The sequence below is a fragment of the Panthera uncia genome, assembly GCF_023721935.1.
Source record: "Panthera uncia isolate 11264 chromosome D3 unlocalized genomic scaffold, Puncia_PCG_1.0 HiC_scaffold_8, whole genome shotgun sequence".
NCBI lineage: Eukaryota > Metazoa > Chordata > Mammalia > Carnivora > Felidae > Panthera > Panthera uncia.
This window is the reverse complement of record NW_026057586.1, coordinates 12,356,372-12,361,360: the sequence shown is the minus strand read 5'-3', so window position 1 is coordinate 12,361,360 and position 4,989 is coordinate 12,356,372.

Sequence of the window (4,989 nt, the reverse complement as noted above, 5' to 3'; positions counted from 1 at the left end):
AATTTATATTTTTGGAAGCTTGAAGAATATGTTAATAATACTTTCTACATGCTTACAGATTATTGTTTAATTTCTACTACTGGAGAATGTTTTATACATTCATAATTCCCTTTATTTTTTGAGTGTAAATATCTGTAACAAACATTTGTATGCAGATAGGCGATATGTAAGTGGGAATGTAAACTCTTCATACTCCCAGTTTGCCCATTTTCGGTATTACAGATGGTGCTGTACATAAAGCTATTTACTTTATGCCTAACAAATATGAAATAAATATTTTTGTTTTAATAAAAAATAAATCGCATGTAGGCAAATGATTCCTTTATTTCCTGTAAAAATTAAGGTCTCAGGACCAAATATTATTTACGAAGAATCATAAGCTAAGGTACTACCACTTTACAATTGGATATTGGTTTAGGAATGTCTTCTTCTGGCTTACTTTTGATTCATAAGAGATACCTGCGTGTACAGTGTTACCTGCTCGAAGGAGACAGAAACTTAAATACTCATCTAAAATGTAACAAGGTAACGAGCAGGATGTTTTCTAAAATGTTTCTAGGAAATTATGGATACCTGATGAACAACGATACACAGACATTATTTCCTAGCCTCCAAACCAGTAGACTAGCAATATAAATCCCCTCCTCCCACCTGCCCACCTACCCTTGACCAAATAAAACTGTTTTACTTCTATTTGAATTTCTAAAACCATTTTGGGTTTCTGTGAGTCTCTTCTGTATCTGACCTATATGATTTAACGTTTTCCCCAGTAGCAGTTTTTTCCTTGGCTTGGAAACAAAATGAATTAATCATTTGGGATGCCCTGCTGTAAAAATCTGTATTTATTCTTGATGATTAGCAGTAGTGAAAATATCCCAGCTTCAGGTCTTCTTTGAACTGATATCTAATAATTAGGTAGAGTCTCTGGATTAGCTCAGACATATTCTTTACTGTGATGATATACTATATTGTTTCATATGCTTAAACATATTTTAGAGTCTATCAACCTTTAAAACTTGTATGTATTATTTTATTGCATGTTCAAAATTGGCATTCTTAGATATTAGCTTTTGAATTTTTCATTTGTGAGTTTAACTTTAACTACAATCATTCATAATTACATATATTTCCATTGAGTTTATTAAATATTTAGAATTGAAAAGATGAAACATTTGAAAAGTATCTTCTTTTAAAGTAGGGCTTTCAGAAACCATTCCATTAACGTATTATATAAACGACACTAGCAAATAAAGCCAGGATATAGGAACAGTAATTTGCCTTCCTTTGAGTATTTTATGTTGGGACGGAACAGAATCAGTGCTCTGCCAGATTTCATTATAGGGGGTCAAACAGTGTCTATTAGACAGTATTATACATTTTGTGAGATTATTTTGCTAATGTTGTGAAGTTTATTAGCATCATGTTTTAAGAACTAAGTAAAAGCAGAGTAGCTGTTTGGGGATATCAAATTGTACCCTAAGTTTTCTCTTCCCCTAATAGTGCTCAATAATCAATAAAGTTGTACCAGGTTTAATTTGATCTAATGACTCTAAGAGGACGTGGGTCAGGCAACCACCAAATAATAGTAACATAAGTAGATGGCATCTCTATTATAAAACATATTTTTAAGTTAATCTAATAAATATTTGATGAATACTTATATACCAGGAATTTATGAAATATCATACATATTTTTAACAATTTTTATTATTAATATGTAAATTATAATTTAAATTACATATAATTTTCAAAAAAGATTAAAAGTACATAAAATACTTTAGTATCCTTTCTTTTCCTGTGTGTTTTAAAGCCACTCTCCACCTGAAGGAACCTGTCGTAAAAATTTGGTATATATCCTTCCAAACTCTTTTTATATGATTTTATTATCACATAAACAATATTTGCATTCATTTACATTTACACTAGGTTTTATACACACATGTGTATATAAATGAAATCATTAAAAAAATTATGTTTTATTTTGTTGAGTTTTCCTGAGAGCTGTTTTTTTTTTCCCCTACTTAAAACATGCCCTTAATAAATAAAGTATTTCCATGTCTGTACACAGAGTTTATCAGTATTTTTAACTTCTTATTTTTAACATCTCCATGATAACCCTCAGTGTGAGTCTATCACAATGTTCCTGATTTTTCACTATCAGGTATGATGCTGAGATGTAGGTACTCATGATTTGGTTACTGTAATTCTCTCTTCACTGATTCCTGGGGTTTGACCCATGTGGTTGGCTAGACGCACAGATTCCTCTGGAGGAAATCTCTCAGAGAACACTACACGTTTCCCACAAACAGAGTGTGAGTACTGCAAATCCCCATGCGATCAAGCAAGCAAGTGCTAAAACCCTCATTCACCAGAATGCAGCTCACAGTGAGTACTGCTTTCTCTGGTTTTAATTTACCAGGGAATTTGACCTGGACCCTCATTTAAGTTAGTTTCTGCACTAGGTCTCCTCTATATTTTAGATGTGGCTTTAATGTTGTACTTAGTACACTATTTCCTCTTCTTTTCCTTTTTAAGACGATTCTTTTCTGTTCTTTCACGTAAGCTATTGCACTGTTGAGGGTGAGCCCTATGTCTCATTTATCATAGTTTCTCAAACACTTAGTACAGTGCCTGTGTGCAGTGATCCTCATGAAGTGTTGCTGAATGAATATATATTACATAAAACATATCAGTGGTTTAATTTACTTCTGTGAAAGGTAAAGCAGTACAACTTGAATGTCATGCAAAGCCAAAATAATTGGGTTCATCAACATCTGAGCCATCTTATTACCCATTTAGAAAGTTGGTTTCAGCCTGAATCTAATTCATTGCTTTACTTTTTTGCAAGAAAATAAAAGGCTACCTGTGTGTGTGTGTGTGTGTGTGTGAAACAAGTTGTCTTATAAATAGAAAGAAGGAGCCATTTTGTAGTTGTTGGATGTTAGTGGATTTAGATGCTTAGATACCGTTGCTCTAGTAAGAGTCTGACATTGATTTCAAACTTCAGCTCCACTCTCTCTAAGCTATCACCTTCGCTTCTCTGAGGCTCCTCTTTAAAAGGAATATAAATGTGCTTTCCTAGTATATGAGTATCGTGTGGATTAAATGAGATATAGCCTGAGTCATATGTCAAGTACCACAGTCTCTGATAACAAAAGAATGCAATATAAATACTAGTAATCCATTAATAACAGCAGATGGAGTAATGAATAACAAAGATTAGTAAAGATAAGAATAAGCATAATAACACTTATTGAGCATTTACTATGTGCCAGGAATTGTTTTCAGTTGTTTACATATATGAACTCACTCTGTCTTTATTGCAATACTTCAAGATTGGACATTGTCATATCCCTATTGTATTGACGAGAGAACTAGGGCTCAGAGGTAAATAAATGGACTGAGATTATGTGGCTGAATAGAGAAACCTGGCTTCAAATTAAAGAATCAGCTGCTGGTGATGCTGGAGATGATCAAGAAATAATGATTGCTACCTCTATGTGAGTACTTCCTACTACTGTCCTTCAAGTTTAAAGGCTAGTGACTTGGAATGATTCTAGTTTTAAGAATAAATGTAACAATGAGTGCATAATTCTCAGAAGGTACAAAGTTACTGACCATCTATTAGCTTCTATTAGTTATATTTTCATCTTGCTGTCAGATTAAGCTATGTGGTCATGAAACACATTTACTTGAGTAAATGTTCATAAAATGACATTTATCCTGATTATGATTTTATGTAAATGTATTAATTGAATATATAAGACCATGTCTGTAATCCACATCCCTATATTAAAGTAGTAAGACTTCCTTCCATTAAATATCCAATTTTTCCTTGTCTTGTCCCTTAGGTTTGTTATCTGGATATTGATAAAAATAAAAACTGAATTTCTACTTATGGTATCATACATTTGGTTAATTATTCCTCAAACTGTTTAAATTTTTTTAATGTTTATTTATTTTTGAGAGAAAGAAAGACAGAGTGCAAGCGGGGAGGGGCAGAGAGAGAAGGAGAATGGAATCTGAAGCAGGCTCCAGGCTCTGAGCTGTCAGCACAGAGCCCGACACAGGGCTTGAACCCACGGACCGCAAGATCACGACCTGAGCCGAAGTTGGACGCTTAACCGACTGAGGCACTCAGGCGCCCCTCCTCACACTATTTAATATGGTGTCAGGTTAGCTCTAAACTTTCAAAAATTAAGGAGAAAAATAGGAACAGGATTATATAATTAGTATTTTTCCTTTATATGTCTTGGTCTGATAAAAAACTCATATTTCATAGATGGATATGGAAGAACATGGTAAGAAATGCATTCTTGTATTTAAGTATCAAGTTTTAATCTTGAAAGGAACATAACCACTTAATTGTCTCCTTAAAAATATTAGAAGTTAGATCAAGCTGATGATTATATTAGAGAAATTAGATAAATCCTGTCCCAACCTGACCCACAGTGTTCCTGAGGGTGTTTGTAGTTATAGCAGTGAACATAGAGTTAATACTAACATGGTTATTTTTATTCTCTGTTGGGAAATTCAACATTATTCTTGTTGCATATGGGGTACTCAGTAGATGGCTTTATGGAGGGATTACAGTATCCAGTTTTCTCTTTGTAAGTAAGCACAGGGAAAGATGATTGGCATTCTCATGGAATTAAATTCTATTTGGGAAGATATAGTTTATACCTATGATGGCTTGGAAAACATTTAAAGCAACATATAATGTATGGACATATTTGAAGAAAAAGCAGATGTTCTATGTATGAGGAACACAAATTTAAAGATGTGGTTTGAACTGCAGAGAGGGAATAAAGGGTAGACACTTGTGGAATAGTTTCTTCCAAGCCATGCTTTGAAAGAGTTGCTGTTATAATCAGAAGTTGTTTATTATTATTATTATTATTATTATTATTATTTTATTTGGAGGGGGGAGAAGGAGAGAGGAGGAGGGAAGACGGGGGGGGGGGGAGAGAGAGAGAGAGAGAGAGAGAG